At 47.8% G+C, this 21238-nt stretch overlaps 1 protein-coding gene and 1 long non-coding RNA gene across 8 annotated transcripts in view; one reads left to right on the top strand and one right to left on the bottom strand.

The window, feature by feature from the left end:
* The window catches only part of LOC139358712 (uncharacterized), a 43694-nt gene extending 40923 nt beyond the window's left edge, over positions 1 to 2771 (bottom strand). For both annotated transcript variants that reach the window (XR_011614061.1, XR_011614062.1), the window contains exon 1: positions 2646 to 2771. This is a non-coding gene — a long non-coding RNA (uncharacterized lncRNA). The remainder of the gene's footprint in view (positions 1 to 2645) is intronic.
* Positions 1 to 21238, top strand: part of LOC105487217 (oxysterol binding protein 2) — a 222089-nt gene that overhangs the window by 82452 nt on the left and 118399 nt on the right. The window lies entirely within an intron of this gene.

The raw sequence follows: 21238 nt of genomic DNA on the forward strand, positions 1-21238 counted from the left end.
ATTCCTAGCACTTTGGGAGGCTAGGGCAGGCACATCACCAGATGTCCAGAGTTAGAGACCAGCCTAGCCAATATGGCAAAACCCGGTCTCTACTAAAACTACAAAAATTAGCTGGGTGTGGTGGCATGCACCTGTAGTCCCAGCTACTCGGGAGGCTGAGGCAGAAGAATCACTTGAACCCAGGAGGCAGAGGTTGCGTGAGTGGGGATTGCACCACTGCACTCCAGCCTGGGAAACAGAGTGAGACTCCATCTCAAAAACAAAAAAAAATGTTAAATTAAATTAAATAATACAAAACAAGTCTAGGTGAGAGGGAACCATGTGGAGCAGCCTCCAAATGCCAGTCATCATCACTACCATTCCAGGCTCTTCAGCTCAGGTCCTTAGTTGACAACAGATCTGTGTGTGATGGTCTTATGCTTGTGGGATGTCTTCTACCCACACTGGATACACCTGCATAGATAGTGATACGGTTCGGTTGTCTCCCACCCAAATCTCACCTTGAATTGTAATTATCGCCATGTGTTGAGGATGGAGCCAGGTAGAGATAATTGAATCATGAGGTGGTTTCTCCCATACTGTTCTCGTGGTAATGAATAAGTCTCGCAAGATCTGATGGTTTATAAAGGGGAGTTCCTCTGCACATGCTCTCTTGCCTGCTGCCATGTAAGATGTGAATTTGATCCTCATTCACCTTCCATCATGGTTTTTTGTTTTTTGTTTTTTGTTTTGAGATGGAGTCTCACTCTGTTGCCCAGGCTAGAGTGCAGTGGTGCAATCTCAGCTCACTGCAACGTCCGCCTCCCAGGTTCAAGCAATTCTCAGGCCTCAGCCTCCTGAGTAGCTGGGATTACAGGCATGTGCCACCATGCCCAGCTAATTTTTGTATTTTTTAGTAGAGACGGGGTTTCACCATGTTGGCCAGGCTGATGAACGCCTGACCTCAAGTGATCTACCCGTCTCGGCCTCCAAAACTGCTGGGATTACTGGCATGAGCCACCGGGCTGGCTGCCTTCTGCCATGATTGTGAGGCCTCCCCACCCATGTGGAACTGTGAGTCCATTAAACCTCTTGCCTTTATAAATTACCCAGTCTCAGGTATGTCCTTATTAGCAGCACGAGAACAGACTAATATAGATAGGGATCTGTTTTACTAATTAGTTTTTAAAAAATTATTTTTTCATGGTTTTCTATCCAGGGTCAATTGGTAGCAGGGAACAAAACCCCGCTGAGACTGGCTGAAGCACAAGTGGGGCCTGTGCTCAGGGTGCAGAAAGTGGAGCATCCATAGGGAGAGGTGTGTCTGCAGCTGCTCTCTCTGACACCCCCATTTCTGGTTCTCTCCCGGTGTCCCCTCTGTGTCCTTTCCCTCTGTAGCCTGGCTTCTTTGTTCCTCCGTAATTTCGTTTTGTAGCTGGGCCTGGCCTGGCCTGGCTCTTGCCTGGCCTTGTGGCTGCCATCTCTGGCTCCAGCTTCAAATTCTTGGGTGAGAGGCTCTGGCACAGCTCAGAGCAGGCTCCCTGCCCTGGCCCGATCCAGCATGGTCAAAGCAGGGCAAGGTCATGCCTGAGGGGCTCCATGTTCACTGAGGCTGCCCCCTCACCTGTGTCCAGCCCAGGCCAAGGAACCATGGTGGGCTCAGACCCTCCTCTGGAGGGAGGCCAGGCTGACAGGTAGGCATGACAACCACAGATTGTGGAAGAGAAGCCTTGGAAGACAAGACAAGTTGCTGAAGGCACAGGCAGGAATCATGGAAGCTTCCAGAGGCTCCGGAGGGGCAACCTGGGGTGCTGGGGAGGGCCTGATGAGCACAGGAAGGGCTGAGTCCAGTGGAGGCTGGCTCTTGGCAGGACAGTGGTGGTCCCTGTCCATGTATGGTACACCTGAATACAGTGGCACCAGCAGCCCAAGGCTTCCATGTGGTTTCAGAGCCTTGGGCTGGTGTGAGCTACTGTACTCCTCTGTAGGGGCCACTGCCAGTGGGGGTGCCAGTAGGTGGGATCCAGACTGGCTTCCTCTGTCAGCCTAGGTTGCTTCCCTTGTTCTGTGGCCAGTGGTCTCGGGTGAAGGATATCTGTTTGCAACATGAGGTCCACTGCAGATGATTTGAAAACCATTGGTCCAGAGCTTCCACCTGAATCGGGATTGGCTGTAGAAACTGAGGCTGAGCTTGAAGGTGGGAAGGGCTCAGGCTTGGGCTCAGGCTATGGCAAGAGGCAGGACCTGGCTGTTTCATGATCTCCCTGCTCTCCACAGCTTGGAGCCAGTTCTCCTTTCATGGAAAGGACAGAGGCTGTGCTCCTCCACAGGCCTCAATGCCTAGACACAGAAGGAACATTCTCTCCAGCCCCCAGATGTCTGGTGCGCACAGTGTCATACCAGTAACCTGCCTTAGTCCAGGTGAGAGCAGAGAAGGGTACAGTGGCCATCAGGCAGCCGCAAGTCAGAGAATCAGGCCAGAGACAAGCCCCTGGGGCAGGCTGTGCTCTGACCTTGCAGGCTGGAGTTGACAATTCACTGCGGCCTCAGGCACTGCCCTCTGGAGAGCCTAGGATGGATCCTGCAAGTTGCGACTCCCGTGGGTGAGCTCTGGTTTTAGTGACTGAGTGGTGGGTTCCCCCCCCCCCCCACAGCAGCCGCCTTACATTTTTCTTTGGAAGACAGTCAGAAACACTTGACTGCTCAGAAATAAGATAGCCTCTCCTGAGGAACGAGGGTTTTCATTGTAATTAGGCTCTTCAGTCTTGGTACCGTGCCCGCCGTGGAAGACCCTGCAGCCACAAATGAGCCCATCTCGCCTTGTCTCTGTTAAGCACCAGAAGCGGGGAGGCCAGGCTGGCCCGTGGGATGGATGTCTTGTCATGAGTGAGGCAGCTCTGTGTCATAGAGAACTGTGCAGAGATGTCTTGTGAGCTCAGCCAGAAGTGTCACCTTCAGGGCCTGGCCACAGGAGCCCTTGAGTCCTACCTGTCCTAGTAGCAGCCCTGCTGGCTCTGGGCGAGCCTGGGACTGGTCAGGCCTGGCTTTGAGGCCACTCTGAGGTCTGGGTTTCCCTCTCCTCAGCTGAGTGATGTCTTCTGTGGCCTCTGCCTCTCTTGACCTCAGCTTCTTGGCTGTTAGCTGGCATGAGCCCCAGGTACTATGAGGTGTCACACACCACACAGGCAACGGCTGCTGTTTTAAATGCATTTTTTTTTGGTTTGTTTGTTTTGAGATGGAGTCTCACTCTGTTGCCCAGGCTGGAGTGCAGTGGCGTGGTCTTGGCTCACTGCAACCTCCGTCTCCTGGGTTCAAGCAATTCTCCTGCCTCAGCCTTCCGAGTAGCTGGGATTACAGGCTGCCTGCCACCATGCCCGGCTAATTTTTGCCTTTTTATTATAGACAGGGTTTCACCATTTTGGCCCGGCTGGTTTCAAAATCCTGACCTTGTGATCCACTTGCCTCGGCCTCCCAAAGTGCTGGGATTAAAGGCATGAGTGACCGAGCCTGGCCTGTTAAACGCATTTTTTTTTTTTTAAATGGAGTTTCACTCTTGTTGCTCAAGCTGGAGTGCAATGGCACGATCTTGGTTCACTGCAACTTCCGCCTCTTGGGTTCAAGCAATTCTTCTGCCTTTGCCTCCTGAGTAGCTGGGCTTACATGCGTGCGCCTGGTCTCGAACTCCTGACCTCAGGTGATTCACCTGCCTCGGCCTCCCAAAGTGCTAGTATTATAGGCGTGAGCCACCGTGCCTGGCCTGTTAAACACCTTTTTATCCAGGACACCCTCCTGACTCCCCAGCCCAGGTCGGCTTCCCATGTAGTGGGAAGAGTGCTATACGACTCCATGGCACCCACCCCAGTTGCACTGATTATTCACCTGTACACTTATTTAATGTTTGACTTCCCTGATAATCCATAACAACAGAAGGGTGGGGATTGTGACAACTGGCTTGCCACTGAATGCCCGGTGACTAGCACCCTGCTTGTCTCAGAGTAGACATGCTTGAATTATTTGTTGGAGGAATCGGGGGAGGGAAGAAGGGAGAGAGGACTGCATGAATGAATGAGTGTAAGAAGTGGGCGCTGGTGCTGTGGCCAGACACAGTGGTCACTCTGGTCCACAGGCTCTGGGTGTAGAGCCTCTGGGCCACTTGGATAAGCAGTCTCGGGGTCCTCACAGAGCCAGCTTGGAAGAGCAAGTCCTTCCAAAGGATAGCTCCGAGTGTGGGAGGCCAGGAGGGACTTCAGGGTGACTCCAGAGAGCTAAGCTAGAGAGGCACTCCAGCAGGGGCAGTGGAGTCCTTAGCAGGGGGCAGTCCAGGGGCAGTCACCATATTAGCCCTCCAGCTGCTGTCATTTGTGTGAAGTGCAGTGGGGGCCAGGGATACTTGGTTGTCGTGATAACACAGGTGTCTGAGTTTTTGCCTATGCAAGATCAATGCTTAATGGTCTTCCTCTCCCGAGTGGAGGACTGGTGTCATGGGTGGTCAGGACAGTCCTGACCACCAATGAGATGTGGCTCATAAGAGAGAGAAGGCAAGGCTTGGACTCCCCAGGGAGGCTGGGCCCTTCCTTGGCTACTTAGCTGTGGTACCTGGGCAAGCCCACCAACTCCTCCAAGCTCTAGCTGCCTTGTCTCTAAAACAGGGACAGTTCCAGCCCTAGCCTACGTGACGACCACTGTGGGGACAAAGGAGTGTGTGCTGGCAAAAAGGTTGCCTAGGATCACCATTGGGGTAGCTGTCGTTTACAGGGATAGCCAACAATAAAGTTGGGCCCCTCTCAGATCCTCTGTGAGGTGACGGTGATTGTGGAGGGCATTGTCATTGGAGTAAGTGCCCAGGCATCAAGCTAGCCAGGTGTGTTATGAATTTGTGTTATGAATGTGCCACCACCTGGGGCCCTTCAGTCAGAATGCTAGGAGCAAAAGATGTGTCCCTAAACATTTCTACCTTTTAAGAAAACTACTTCAAGTTTTGTACAAATATTCAATGGAAAAAGAAAAGCACAGACCGTGCAAATCTCCTCAGATCTACTAACCCAGCAGTAATGACAGTTAAATCTTTACTCCAAGTATTCTGGACAATCTAGATATAGAATTTTATATCAGTGGGATAATCCCGATGTTTGGTTTTATAACTGACTCATTAAACTTGACAATATGTTATGGACATTCCATGTCAGTGAGTATACATCTGTGGCACCACTTTTTCTAAAAAGATAAATTTTATTGTGTACACTTAGGGCATTCAGTAGATAATAAAATGGTTACCAAACAATGAGTAACTGTGTGAGATGATAGCATCACTTTTTATAGTATTTTATTATGGAAAATATTTAACATTTCTATGCATGTAGATATACACATATATGGTCCAGTTCTCATCACTTAGCTTTCAATGATGTTCAATTATGGCCAATCTTATTTCATCTCAGCCCTATTTCCCCCCTGTTATTACTATTTTAATATTGTGATAAATACATACAACATTGAATTTTCCATTAAAGGCATTTAGTACATTCACAGTGTTGCGCAGCCATCACCTCTGCCTAGCTCCAGAACATTTTCATCACTCCAAAGGAAACCCTGCACCCACTAAGCAGTGACTCCCCATTTCCTCTCTCTCAGCCGCTGACAACCACTAATCTACTTTCCCCGCTATTATTTTACAGCAAACCACGTCTGCGCACATTTCACTGTGCATCTCTAAAAAACCAGGACTCTTTTAAAAACATAAATTCGGCCAGGTGCAGTGGCTCATGCCTGTAATCCCAGCACTTTGGAAGGCTGAGGCAGGCGGATCACTTGAGGTCAGGAGTTCAAGACCAGCCTGGCCAACATGGTGATACCCCATCTCTACTAAAAATACAAAAAAACAAAACCAAAAAAAATTAGCTGGGCGTGGTGGTGAGTGTCTATACTTGGGAGGCTGAGGCAGCTACTTGGGAGAGGCTGAGGCAAGAGAATCACTTGAAGCTGGGAGGCAGAGGTTGCAGTGAGCCAAGATCGTGCCACTTCACTCCAGCTTGGGTGAAAGAGGGAGACTCTGTCTCAAAACACAAACAAACAAAAAAACCCATAAATTCACGGCCACACTCCTACCTGAAATCACAATTCTTTAATATCATTGTTCAAATCCCTAATTATAAATGTCATTGTTTTGAATTTTTAATTTTTGTGGGCACATATAGATATATATATTTATGGGGTACATAAGATGTTTTTTGGGGGGAGGTTTGTTTTTTTTTTTTTTCTGAGACAGCGTGTTGCTTTATTGCCCAGGCTGAAGTGCAGTGGTGCCATCTCGGCTCATTGCAACTTGCCGCCTCCCAGGTTCAAGCGATTCTCCTGCCTTAGCCTCCCGAGTAGTGGGACTACAGGCAGGCTGCACCACACCTGGCTAATTTTTGTGTTTTTAGTAGAGATGAGGTTTTGCCATGTTGTCCAGGCTGGTCTTGAACTCCTGACCTCTAGTGATCTTCCCACTTCAGCCTCCCAAAGTGCTGGGATTACAGGTGTGAGCCACTGTGCCCAGTCTCATTTTTCTTTTTCTTTTCTTTTCTTTTTTTTTCTTTTTGTTTTCTTGAGACAGGGTCTCACTCTGTCACCCAGACCAGAGTGCAGTGGTGTGTACTCAGCTCACTGCAACCTCCACTTTCTGGGCTCAAGCAATCCTCCCACCTCAGCCTCCCAAGTAGCTGGGACCACAGGTGCATGCCACCATGCCTGACTGATTTTTGTATTTTTAGTAGAGATGGGATTTCACCATGTTGCCCAGGCTGGTCTCCAACTCCTGAGGTCAAACGATCTGCCCGCCTGTCTCCCAACATGCTGAGATTACAGGTGTGAGTACTGCACCTGGCCTAATAAATATCATTGTTAATGGTGCATGATATTTCCTTAAATAGATATAACGTACTTCACTGAAACATTTTTGAAAATGTTTGCCAGTTCGTTCAGTTGCATTCTGGTTGTTGGCAGTATTTCTCTATTATCAACAGAAGGCACTGGGACAAGCATTTCTGTGCTCACATTTTTTTTTTTCCCCTTTTTTTTTTTTGGAACTGGTGTGGTTATTTCCTAAGGGTGAATTCTTAGAAAAGGGATGACTGGGTCAAGTGCATGCTTCACATTTTGATACTGTTGCTGAGTTATCCTCCATCAATGTTGTTCCAGTTTACACTCCCCTTGGCAGAAAATGTATGACTTAGTTAAGGGAAGATACTTCCTGGAAATATTCACATGTTAATCCTTTCCCCTAGCTCAAGTAAAAGTACCACTACTGCCCAAGACCATGGGAACCCCCCTCTTGCATCAGCATGACCTGGATGTGAGACCTGGAGTCAAAGGAGATCATTTTGGAGCTTTAAGATTACTGGGATTACAGGGCACGGTGTCTCACGCCTGTAATCCCAGCACTTTGGGAGGCTGAGGTGGGTGGATCATGAGGTCAGGAGATCGAGACCATCCTGTCTAACACAGTGAAACGCCGTCTCTACTAAAAATACAAAAAATTAGCTGGAAGTGGTGGCAGGCACCTGTAGTCCCAGCTACTCGGGAGGCTGAGGCAGGAGAATGGTGTGAACCCGGGAGGCGGAACTTGCAGTGAGCCGAGATGGCGCCACTGCAGTCCAGTCTGGGAGACACAGTGAGACTCCGTCTCAAAAAAAAAAAAAAAAAAAAGATTTGACTGCCCTACTCGATTTCAGATATGCATAGGGCCTGTGGCCTCTTTGTTTTGGCCAATTTCTCCCATTTGGAATGGCTGTATTTGCCAATGCTTGTACCCCCATTGTGTCTAGGAAGTAACTAACTTGCTTTGGGTTTTACAGGCTCATAAGCAGAAGGGACTTGCTTTGTCTCAGATGAGACTTTGGACTGTGGAGTTTTGAGTTAATGCTGAAATGAATTAAGACTTTGGGGGACTGTTGGGAAGGCATGATTGGTTTTGAAATGTGAGGACATGACATTTGGGAGGGGCCAGGGGTGGGATGATATGGTTTGGCTGTGTCCCCACTCAGATCTCAGCTTGAATTTCCACGTGTTCTGGGAGGGACCCGGTGGGAGGTGGTTGAATCATGGGGCAGGTCTTTCCCGTGCTGTTCTCATGATAGTGAATAAGTCTCACAAGATCTGATGGTTTTTAAAAAGGGGTGTTTCCCTGCACAAGTTATCTTCTCTTGTCTGCTGCCATGTGAGACGTGCCTTTTACCTTCCACCATGATCGTGAGATCTCCCCAGTCACGTGGAGCCGTAAGTCCATTGAACCTCTTTCTTTTGTAAGTCTCCCAGTCTTGGATACGTCTTTATCGGCAGCATGAAAACGGACTAATACAACTACTCTTCCCTCTGTAAAGAAATGCCTGGTCACACTGGGCTGAGGGTCTTCCAGATGCAGTAGCAGCTCAAGGCCATTGCTTGATAACCAGATGCTGGATAAAAATGCCATCGTGCCCACAGCAACAGCCCATGCAGCCCTTCTGCTAAGGGAGGGCCGGGAGCAATCAGGGAGAGTGATGATAGCAGCTGGGGAGAGCAAGCAGACAGAAAGCCCTATTAGTGAAGCTGGGCTGGTTCACACACGTGCTTATCAGTCTGGAAGCCCAGGAAGCGGGGGAGGAAATCAATGCTCTGTCTTTTGGAGGAGAGGAAGAAGGAATTGGTGAAAAAAATGATCCTCCACTATTCACTTCAACTTGATTTTCTATGCTATTATAAAGGTTGTAGTGACATTAAAGGAGTTTATTTATTTATTTAAGACAGAGTTTCACTCCATCACCCAGGCTGGAGTGCATTGATGCAATCTCAGTTCACTGCAACTCCGCCTCCCAGGTTCAAGAGATTCTTGTGCCTCAACCTCCCGAGTAGCTGGGACCATAGGAATGCACCAGCATGCCCGACTAATTTTTGCTTTTGTTTTTGTTTTTGTTTTTAGTAGAGATGGGGTTTCACCATGTTGGCCAGGCTGCTTTCTTTTTTTTTTTTTTTTTTGAGACGGAGTCTTGCTGTGTGGCCCAGGCTGGAGTGCAGTGGCGCGATCTCGGCTCACTGCAAGCTCCGCCTCCCAGGTTCACGCTATTCTCCCGCCTCAGGCTGCTTTCAAACTCCTGACCTCAAGTGATCCGCTCGCCTTGGCTTCCCAAAGTGCTTACAGTGCTGTAATCCCAGCACTTTGGGAGGCCGAGGCGGGCAGATCACCTGAGGTCAGGAGTGCAAGACCAGCCTGACCAACATGGCAAAACCCCGTCTCTACTAAAAATACAAAAAAAAACCACAAAACTTAGCTGGGTGTGGTTGTGGGCTCCCGTAATCCCAGCAACTTGGGAGACTAAGGCAGGAGAATCACTTGAACCCAGCAGGCAGAGGTTGCAGTGAGCCAAGATTGTACCACTTCACTCCAGCCTGGGCAAAAAAGCAAAATTCTGTATATATATATATGAAACCAAAAATTTTAAAAGATAAAATTAAATCAGTATTTTTTTTTTTTTTGAGACAGAGTCTCATTCTGTTGCCAAGGCTAGAGCGCAGTGGGGCAATCTCGGCTTACTGCAACCTCTGCCTGCCAGGTTCAAGTGATTCTCTCTTGCCTCAGTCTCCCAAGTAGCTGGGATTGCAAGTACCTGCCACCACGTCTGGCTAATTTTTGAATTTTTTTTTTTTTTTTTTTTTTTTTTGAGACAGTCTCGCTCTGTCGCCCAGGCTAGAGTGCAGTGGCGCAATCTCGGCTCACTGCAAGCTCCACCTCCTGGGTTCATGCCATTCTCCTGTCTCCGCCTCCCGAGTAGCTGGGACTACAGGTGCCCGCCACCATGCCCGGCTAATTTTTTGTAATTTTAGTAGAGACGGGGTTTCACCGTGTTAGCCAGGATGGTCTTGATCTCCTGACCTCATGATCCACCCGGCTCGGCCTCCCAAAGTGCTGGTATTACAGGTGTGAACCACCGCACCCGGCCTGAATAGAACTTCTAATGTTTTCCTCTCGTACTGTAGTGGGTATCTTGTGCCTTCCTGGGGAGGCACTCACTTCTATTTTTTAAAACTGGGCTAGAGGACAGGAGAAATCCAGAGCCACAATACCATTCACATTCACTACCCAATAGAATGTTCCCTAGGAAAGCGTTACCAATGAAGGGAGCTCAAGCATGGACATGGCACGGACGGGCCGTAACCCCAGGCTGCTCAAGTGTCCAACCACTGGACGACAGGATAAGAAAACTGGGGCCAGACTGTCCCCAGAGCAGAAGTAAAAGCAGAAAGTGACAACAAAAACTGAAGAGCAGCCAGCATGCTGATGTTGCTGGAATGCCCGGGGAAAGAACACAGTGGTGGTCACAGTGCTGTCAGTGGGGTGTGTGTGTGCGTGTGTGTGTGCGCACACACACCTGCACACGGGCAGTATGAGCAGGTCCTGAAGAAACAGCATATGGCTAGGATCATGGCAATATTTTTATTTCTTCTTTTAAATCTCCTTTAATGTTGGGTGCCCGGCCTTAAAATTTTAGTTTTTATATATGTTGTATAATATACATAAAGTGTAAGTCAAGTAGTACAATATATGTATAATCTATAAACCATTATTCATATAGTAAGAGCTCATGTTTCTTGGATGGGGCCATTTGCAAATGCCTCCAGAGGGTGGTCCTGGGCGGTATGGTCACCTAGCACACTCCTGCCTCAGTCTCTTGGCCTCCCTTCCCTTCCTGGGTACACTTGCAGCTGCAGGAGCTGGACAAAGTAACCCCAAGTGACAAGAACCCACATCTTGCCCTTTACTGAGAAACTGCCAGAGAGAAAAGAAAGTACCTTTTTTGAAAGTATCCTCAGTTCCTTTCTAGAATGAAGTAGAAATAGAGCTGAGGGGACAAAGGAGGGGTCCAGTCTCATGCTTGAGGTGTGGGGACCCATAGGACCCCCAGCCTCTTTGGTGACTGGGCGGTCTTTCCCTCGGTGATGGCTGGTCCTTGCTGCCCACCCTGGCCCACCTGGGCAGCCCCTGCTCTTTGCGCCTCTCTCCCCACACCTGTGACACAGAAGTCGAGCTTGTCCTCCCTCCTCAGGCTCTCTCTTGCCCTTTGGTGTTCCTTTCCTCATTATTTTTCCTTTTAGATGCGTGTTTCATGTGTGCCAGACAGATTCTCTTTCTGTATGAAGCAAAAACCTTTCATCTCTTTGTAGTCAATTCAAAGCCAAATCAAGATGCCAGAATTGAAGGATCATTCAGGCTGAGTGTTCAGTCCTTGAGGGGCCCACAGCCCTGGGCGAGCAGAAAAGCACTGTTATTTAGCATTATTTGAAAACCACGAGTTGCCTGGTACCATTTCCTGCACCCCAGTGCTAATGCTTCTGCTGCTAATATGCCACAGTGATCCATTTCCTCTCAGAATGTGGCACAGTGAAGATCTAGTAGCATGTCCTGTGAAAAATTTCATCCAGCAGTGCCACAGCTGCTGAGGAGTCAACCTCATCTGTGAGTTTTCCTCAGCCCCTGCTATGTATAAAGAACCCAACATACATGACACGGGGTAAATGCCACAGCTCTGGGACTCTGGCATTTTCCACATTGTTGTAATGCACCCAGGCTACTAAGACTTCACTGAACTGTTTTCTGTTTGTTTGTTTGTTTGTTTCATTTTGTTTTTTTTTTTTTTTTTGAGATGGAGTCTTACTTTGTTGCTGAGGCTGGAGTGCAGTGGAGCGATCTCAGCCCACTGCAACCTCCACCTCCCAGGTTCAAGCAATTCTTATGCCACAGCCTCCCAAGTAGCTGGGATTACAGGCGCCCACCACCGTGCCTGGCTAGTTTTTGTATTTTTAGTAGAGACGGTGTTTCGCCATGCTGGCCAGGCTGGTCTTGAGCTCCTGACCTCAGGTGATTCGCCCATCTTGGCCTCCCAAAGTGTTGGGATTACAGGCATGAGCCACCGTGCCTAGCCTACAACTAAACTGTTTAAATTGAACCCCTTTGGCATTTGTGGATCTAAGGTCTGGTGTTTCAAACAACTCAAAAGTAAAATCCTCCAGTGGGCTGACCAGGGAGCTGGGCTTTCAGCAGGAGATGGGAAGCCTGACCACAGAAGGTTCTGTGTCTCATGTACAATTTTTATTTTAATATTTAAAATGGTGGTTTTTTTTTTTTTTTTTTTTTGAGACAGAGTTTCACTCTCGTCACCCAGGCTGGAGTGCAGTGGCGCCATCTCGGTTCACTGCAACCTCTGCCTCCCAGGTTCAAGAAATTCTCCTGCCTCAGCCTCCCAAGTAGCTGGGATTACAGGCACCCACCACCATTCCTGGCTAATTTTTGCTTTTTGTTTTTTGTTTTTTAGTAGCGATGGGGTTTCACCATGTTGCCCAGGCTGATCCTGAACTCCTGACCTCAGGTGATCCACCCACCTCAGCCTCCCAAAGTGCTGGGATTACAGGCATGAGCCACCACATCCCGCCAATGTTTTTGTTTTTTACATCCACTCATACACATAGGAAGGGAGTATGGAAGTCATGCTTCTCTCAAAAAACAGCAGCCCTGCTCCCCCCACCTTCCTCTCTTTCCATCCTGCTCCCCAAGGCAGCCATTCCTGACTTTAGTTAATGCCCTGGTTCATGCCACACACTGAGTCATTTGTCCTGTGGCTCAGGCCCCAGCCTGAGGTGTGTTTGTGGAGAGACACAGGAACACCAGCTTGAGAAGGTGATGTGCGATCACAAATGGAATCCTATCTGATATACCTCTGCCTCCTGCAAAGATCCAGGGGATGTGAATGGTGACACTGAGTGGACTGTGGACTCCACTAGCCTCCAGTGGGCTGACTGGGGAGCCGCGTCTGCCCAGTAGGGGAAGGTGGGGACTGGTGGTAAAGTGAGCCAAGAGAACACTGGGCTTCTAGCAGGAGACAGGAGGTCTGACCACAGGAAGGTTCTGGGCTTCCAGTCTCAACAGGCTTGCAGTGATTGTCCCAGCTGGAGGATGTGGGGAATATAAAGTTTCCTGATGGATAACCACTCTTTTTGTTTTCAATCCATGTCTTAAAAAAACCAAAATCATAGACTGGGCACAGTGGCTCATGCCCATAATCCCAGCACTTTGGGAGGCCGAGGTGGGTGGATCACTTGAGGCCAGGAGTTGGAGACCAGCCTGGCCAACATGGTGAAACCCCATCTCTACTAAAAATATAACAATTAGCCAGGCGTGGTGGTGGGCACCTGTATTCCCAGCTGTTCGAGAGGCTGAGGCAGGAGAATCGCTTGAACCCAGGAGGTGAAGGTTGCAGTGAGCCGAGATCAAGCCACTGCACTCCAGCCTGGGTGACAGAGCGAGACTCTGTCTCAAAAACAAAAAATCAAAACTTGCAAGCAGTAAACTGCCTATAGTGTACAGTCAGATAAGTTTTGACATTTACGCACCCATGAAACCATCGCCACAATCAAGATAATGTACACATTCATCACTCAAATTCTCTCCATGCCCTTTTGTAATTCCTCTTCAGCCTCTTCCACCTCTCCCAGACAACCACTAATCTACTTTCTCGTGTGATCGTTTGCATTTTCTAGGATTTCTTTTTTTTTTTTTTTTTTTTTTTTTTTTTTTTTGAGACGGTGTTTTCAATCTTGCTGCCCAGGCTGAAGTGCAGTGGCACAATTTTGGCTCACTGCAACCTCTGCCTCCTGGGTTCAAGCAATTCTCCTGCCTCAGCCTCCAGAGTAGCTAGAATTACAGGCATGCGCCACCATGCCTGGCTAATTTGTTGGTATTTTTAGTAGAGATGAGGTTTCACCACATTGGCCAGGCTGGTCTCAAACTCCTGACCTCAGGTGATCCACTTTGGCCTCCCAAAGTGCCGGATTACAGGTGTGAGCCACTGTGCCCGGCTGCATTTTCTAGGATTTCATACAAATGGGATTGTACTGCATGTACTCTAGTTGGCTTTTGTCACCCAGCTTAACAGTTTTGAAATCCATCTGTGTTGTTGCCTGCATCACTAGTGTGTTGCTTTTTATTGCTGAGTAGTGCTCCATTGTGTGGACGCACCAGTGTGTTTACCTGTTGCCTGTGGATGAACGTTTGAGTTGTTTCCAGGTTCGGCCATAACAGAGCTGCGGTTAACATTTGTGTACAAATCTTTCTGTGGACATACGTGTTTTTTTTTTCTCTTGAGTAAATAGGAGTAGAATGGCTGGCTCATAGGGTATATATATGTTTAACTTTCTAAGAAATTGACACATCATCTTCCAAAGTAGTTACACCATTTTACCTTCCCATAAGCAGTGTGGGAGTGTCCCAGGCTGGGGGACAAAATCAGCCATCCCAAGACAACCCAAGGAAGTGTCAAACAGGTTCTCCTGATGAGCAACTACTCATTTTGCCTTTTCAAAAATGATTGTATGGCCGGGCGCGATGGCTCACACCTGTAATCCCAGCACTTTGGGAGGCTGAGGAGGGTGTATCACGGGGTCAGGAGATCGAGACCATCCTGGCTAACACGGTGAAATTCTGTCTCTACTAAAAAAAAAAATACAAAAAAGAATTAGCTGGGCGCATGGTGGGTGCCTGTAGTCCCAGCTACTGGGGAGGCTGAGGCAGGAGAATGGCGTGAACCCAGGAGGCGGAGCTTGCAGTGAGCCGAGATCGCGCCACTGCACTCCAGCCTGGGTGACAGAGCGAGACTCCGTCTCAAAAACAAAAACAAAAACAAAACAAAACAAAACCAAAAACGATAGTATGTTTTCTCAGGCATGACAGTGTCTGATATGTCCTTTATGCTTCAAATAGTAGGGAACCTGTGGCTTTTTTTTTTTTTTTTTTTGTCTGGAGAAAAGGCAAATTATTGTGGATACAGGGAGAATCACAGGGCAATTGCCTAGGAACCCATGTGCATATGGTCCTATTCATTGGTATCTGGGGCAATTTAGTGAAGGCAGCTCACTGCAGACACAGGATCTTGCTTCTCCCTGTTTTCATTCCCCGAGGACATAAAATACCATATCTCCGAGGCAGAGAGAGCTCCTTTTATTTATTTTTTTTTAGACAGAGTCTTGTTCTGTGGCCCAGGCTGGAGGAGTGCAGTGGTGCGATCACAGCTCACTGCAAACTCCAAACCTCCACCTCCTGGGTTCAAGTGATTCTCCTGCCTCAGTCTCAAGTAGCTGGGATTACAGGCACGTGCCATCATGGCTGGCTGATTTTCGTATTTTTAGTAGAGACAGGGTTTCACCATGTTGGCCAGGCTGGTCTCGAACTCCTGACCTCAAGTGATCCACCCACTTTGTCCTCCCAAAGTGCTGGTATTACTGACGTGAGCCACTAAACCAGGCCAGAGAGCATATTTTGTCTAAAGGTAAATTAATAACTGCAATACCGGTAATACTGTTGCTTCCCATATCTGCCTGGTCATGTAAAATCTTTGCCACTGGGAATGCTTGCATAAGAACGCAACTTACAAAGATTTCTTAGAAATAGAAAAACCGTGACACCTCAATGCAAATGTGCCTTTTCTCAACCTGGTGCTCTTGCTCGCAACATTACCCCTTGACCCTGGAAGCTTCCTAGGGCAGTACCTATTTAGGTAAACCAACTGGTGCTGAAGAGGAGAGCTTTGGTCTGGGAAATGCCCATTTTAATCACTTGGGACCGTGTTTCTTGAAAGTGGCCTTAAGTGTGTATCTGCAGAATGATTGTTTCCTTCTAGGAAGAGGCTTCAGAAGCAGGGATGGCATCTTTAGGATTGAGGTAGGTTTCTATGATCCTGTCCTGAGTGCTTAGTTTCATGAAGGCCTGTTTTTTAAAATACTGCAGGTACAAATCCTAGATTTTCATTCTTAGCACTAGAATGGCATTTCCAGAAACAGATTTATGTATCTCTAGGAATTCACTTAGTGATGAAAGTACCATTCAAATCACTTGGAAAAGAAGGGACCATTCAACAAGTTTTATTTTATTTTATTTATTTATTTATTTATTTATTTATTTATTTATTATTTGGAGACAGGGTCTCTCTCTGTCACCCAGGTTGGAGTGCAGTGGCACGATCACAGCTCACTGCAGTCTTGACCTTCTAGGACCAAGTGATCCTCTCACCTCAACCTCCTGAGTAGCTGGAACTACAGGCACATGCCACCATGCCTGGCTAATTTAAAAAAACTTTTTTTTTTTTTTTTTTTTGAGACGGAGTCTTGCTCTGTTGCCCAGGCTTCAGTGCAGTGGCATGATCTCGGCTCACTGCAAGCTCTGCCTCCCGGGTTCACGCCATTCTCCTGCCTCAGCCTCCCAAGTAGCTGGGACTACAGGCGCCCACACCACGCCTGGCTAATTTTTTTGTATTTTTTAGTAGAGATGGGGTTTCACCGTGTTAGCCAGGATCTCCTGACCTCATGATCTGCCTGCCTCGGCCTCCCAAAGTGCTGGGATTACAGGTGTAAGCCACCACGCCCGGCCAAGAAAATTTTTTTTTTAAGATGAGGTCTTGCTATGTTGCCCAGGCTGGTCTCAAAGTCCTGGGCTTAAGTGATCCCACTACCTCAGCCTCCCAAAGTGCTGAAATTACAGGCATGAGTCACTGTGCCCAGTTGACAAGTATGCTTTTAATTGTATCCTTCTGGAATTTGTTTTTCTGCAAGTTGTGAGAAAGGCATCTAATTTTTATGTTTTCCAAAAGTGTATCTGATTTTCTCAATAGCATTTACTCTGATTTTGAATACTCTAGTCTTCATTGATTTTTTTTTATCAATTCCTGTGCCTGTTTAATTACTGTGGCTTTATAATATATTTTGACAGCTGGTAGAATAAATCCTCATTTTTTTTTTTTTTTGAGCTAAGTCTTGCTCTGTTGCCCAGGCTGGAGTGCAGTGGTGCAATCTCAGCTCACTGCAACCTCCACCTCCCACGTTCAAGCGATTCTCCTGCCTCAGCCTCCTGAGTAGTTGGGATTACAGGCGTGCACCACCACACCTGGCTAATTTTTTTATTTTTAGTAGAAATGAGGTTTTACCATGTAGGCCAGGCTGGTCTTGAACTCCAGACCTCAGGTTATCTGCCCACCTTGGCCTCCCAAAGTGCTGGGATTACAGGTATGAGCCACCGCACCCGGCCTCCTTATTGTTCTTTAATTTTTAAAATGTACTGGAGTTTTCTCTTCCATGTAAATGTTAGAATCAGCTTAAGTTGTATTAAAAATACCTCATTGGGATTTTGTTTGGTATTACATTTTAATCATAGATTTAAATTTTCCTCTGTAACCAATGTAATGTGTGGGCCATGTTTTGGAGCAGAGAGTACCTTGCACACATTAATGCTTAATCTTTCTGGCCAGGCACAGTGGCTTATGCCTGTAATCCCAGCACTTTGGGAGGCCAAGGCAGGTGGATCACCTGAGGTCAGGAGTTTGAGACCAGTTGGCCAACATGGTGAAAGTCCGTCTCTACTAAAAATACAAAAAAAAAGAAAAAAAAATTAGCTGGACGTGGTGGCCGGTGCCTGTAATCCCAGCTACTCAGGAGGCTGAGGCAAGAGAATCACTTGAACCCAGGAGGTGGAGGTTGCAGTGAGCCGAGATTGCACCATTGCACTCCAGTGTGGGTGATAGAGTGAGACTTCGTCTCAAAAAAAAAAAAAAAACTTAATCTTTCTGATTTAGAAAACTTGCTTTCTTGCTAAATTTTATAGAGGCTAGTGATATGGTTTGGCTCTGTATCCCCACCCAAATCTCATCTCAAATTGTAATCCCCACATATCCAGGGAGGGACCGAGCTGGAGGTGACTGGATCATGGGGGCAGACTTCCCCCTTGCTGTTCCAGTCATAGTGAATGAGTCCTCATGAGATCTGGTTGTCTGATAAGTGTCTGGCGTTTCCCCATGCTCCTGCTCTCTCTCTCCTGCTGCCTTGTGGAGAAAGTGCTTCTTTCTCCTTTGCTTTCCACAATGATTATAAATTTCCTGAGGCCTCCTCAGCCATGCAGAACTGTGAGTCAATTAAACCTCTTTTCTTTATAATTACCCAGTCTCAGGTGATATCTTTGTAGCAATATGAGAATGAACTAATACAGTTTGTGTGTGTGTGTGTGTGTCTGTGTGTGTGTGTGTATGTATATATATATTATATATATACTCTGTGTGTGTGTGTGTGTATGTATGTGTGTATATATATATATATATCTCCATATCACCATAGTGGGAGGGACCCTGTGGAATTTAATTGAATCATGGGGGCAGTTCCTCCATGCTATTCTTTTTTTCTTTTTCTTTTTTTCAGACAGAGTCTCCTTCTGTTACCCAGGCTGGAGCGCAGTGGCATGATCTCAGCTTACCGAAACCTCCACCTCCCGGGTTCAAGTCATTCTCATGCCTCAGCCTCCTGATTTGCTGGGATCAGAGGCATGCACCACCATGCCTGCTTAATTTTTGAATTTTTAATTGAGATGGGGTTTCACCATGTTGGCCATGCTGGTCTCGAACTCCTGACTCCAAATGAGCCACCTGCCTCAGCCTCCCAAAGTGCTGAGATTACAGTCGTGAGCCACCGCGTCCGGCCCCCACCCGTTCTATTCTTGTGATAGTAAGTTCTCACGAGAGCTGATGGTTTTATAAGGGGCTTCCCCCTTCTCTTAGCTCTCATTCGTCTCCAGTCACCTCCCACTAGGTCCCAAATATATATATATTTGAGATGGAGTCTTGCTCTGTTACCCAGGCTGGAGTGCAATGGCACAATCTCGGCTCACCGCAGCCTCTACCTTCTAGGTTTAAGCAATTGTCCTGTCTCAACCTCGAGTAGCTGGGATTACAGGCGTGCGCCACCACGCCCAGCTAATATTTTGTATTTTTAGTAGAGACGGAGTTTCACTATGTTGGCCAGGCTGGTCTAGAGCTCCTGACCTCAAGTGATCCACCCGCCTCAGCCTCCCAAAGTGCTGGGATTTCAGGTGTGAACCACTGCACCTGGCCTCAGTTAGTATATTTTAAGTCAGTTAATATTTACAATAAATATTGACTGTACATCTCTCTGTGCTAGACAGCACTAGGAGGTGAGGAGTCATGGAAGACAAAAATCAATGACACCTGCCAGAGACCCCACTGCCTGCTGTGGGGAGACAGACAAACCAATACAAAATCATGATGCAGTGGCCCAGTGCTTCACCATGGTGAAAGGCACACAAGGAGAGGCACCTAGCCCAGTTTCGAGGGTCGAGGAAGGCTGCCTAGAGGAGCCTAGAATCGGCAGGCTGAGGCATGAGAATCCTCTAAACAGTGAGGAGGAATTCATTTGTTGAAGATAGGAGGAGTACAGTTTCAAAATGAGGCCCAGAGGTTGGGGAGATCCTGGCTGTTCGGAGAGCTAAAGACACCTCATTGGTGGCAGGAGCAGAGGGCGGGGGTGGGGTGGGGTGGGGATGCCTCAAGATGAGGCTGGAGAGACTAGCAGGGCAAAACATGCATCAGGAAAGGTTTTTGTTTTGTTTTGTTTTGTTGAGACAGTCTTACTCTGTCGCCCAGGCTGGAGTGCAATGGTGCGATCTCTGCTCACTGCAACCTCTGCCTCCCAGGTTCAAGCGATTCTCCTGCCTCAGCCTCCCGTGTATCTGGAGCTACAGGCACATGCCACCACACCCGGCTAATTTTTTGTATTTTTAGTAGAGACAGAGTTTCACTGTGTTAGCCAGGATGGTCTCGATCTCCTGACCTCCTGACCTCGTGATCCGCCCGCCTCGGCCTCCCGAAGTGCTGGGATTACAGGAGTGAGCAACCGTGCCCGGCCAGGAAAGGTCTTACCAGTCAGATTCTCTACCTGTGTTAGTCCATTCTCACGCTGCTAATAAAGACATACCCGAGACTAGGTAATTTATAAAGGAAAAGAATTTAATAGACTCACAGTTCAGTATGTCTGGGGAAGCCACAGGAAACTTACAGTCATGGTGGAAGGGGAAGGAAACACATTCTTCTTAACATGGCGGCAGGAAGGAGATGAATGAGAGCTAAGAGAAGAGGGAAGTCCCTTATAAAACCGTCAGATCTCGTGATAGCTTATTATCACAAGAATAGAATGGGTGGGGGCCGGACACGGTGGCTCACGACTGTAATCTCAGCACTTTGGGAGGCCAAGGCGAGTGGCTCATTTGGAGTCAGGAGTTCGAGACCAGCATGGCCAACATGGTGAAACTCCATCTCAACTAAAAATACAAAAATTAGGCAGGTATGGTGGTGCATGCCTGTAATCCCAGCGAATCAGGAGGCTGAGGCATGAGAATGACTTGAACCCGGGAGGTGGAGGTTTCGGTAAGCTGAGATCATGCCACTGCACTCCAGCCTGGGTAACAGAAGGAGACTCTGTCTAAAAAAAAGAAAAAGAAAAAAAGAATAGCATGGGGGAACTGCCCCCATGATTCAATTACGTTCCACAGGGTCCCTCCCACCATGGGGATTATGGGATTACAATTGAACATGAGATCTGGGTGGGGACACAAAGCCAAACCATATCACCACTGGCTCTCGAGTATCAAAAGAACCTTGGAAGGGTGTTAGCTGGAGCCTGGTACCCTCAGAGCAAGGCAGGACAGTGGCCGAGGGGCCCGTGGGTCTTAGTGACAGACGGTAGTATCGGAGGGTCTTGACAGTGGGAAAGGACAGAAGCATGGAGATTGAGGGCACTTCAGTAGGCAGAGCCAAGCTCCATGTCTGGGCCTAACTGAACAGGACTGGGGTCTCAACCATGTCATTTACCAGCCATGTGACCTGAAACAAATAACCTCCCCCATCTTCAGTTCCTTTGTTTGAAGACTAGGGCTGTTGTGAGGATGTGGGAAGTGTCAGCCCTGTACCTGGCCCATATGGCCTCAGTACAAGTGACAGCAATTGTGATGGTGAGGACAGTTTGATGAGCTGCAAAGTGTCTTCTCCTGCTGAGTAGGAAAAGGAAGAGGATGGGAGTGCTACCATCTCCTTTTATATAGAATTTCCCCAGTGCCATGTTAATCATTCTGCAGTTGCTGCCAAAGCACTGGACACAGAATCCTACCCAGTTCCCATGGACAATTTTCCTCCAAGGAGAATCCAGCAGTAGAGAGAGGCCAGCCCTTTGAAACGTGGGGAGCTATCACTCAGAGCCCTCAGTCAAACAGCCAGAGTGAGCTCTGGGGCAGCTGACAGACCAGCCAAGGCCTCTCATATGATTTAATCTGACAGATACATAAGGGAGCATAAAATGATTTTGCTGTGGCCCAGATATGCAGAGCTCCCACAATTACCTGTCTCCTTTCATGAAAAATTAGATTATC

Source organism: Macaca nemestrina, chromosome 15, assembly GCF_043159975.1.
Source record: "Macaca nemestrina isolate mMacNem1 chromosome 15, mMacNem.hap1, whole genome shotgun sequence".
In the NCBI taxonomy this organism is placed as follows: Eukaryota; Metazoa; Chordata; class Mammalia; order Primates; family Cercopithecidae; genus Macaca; species Macaca nemestrina.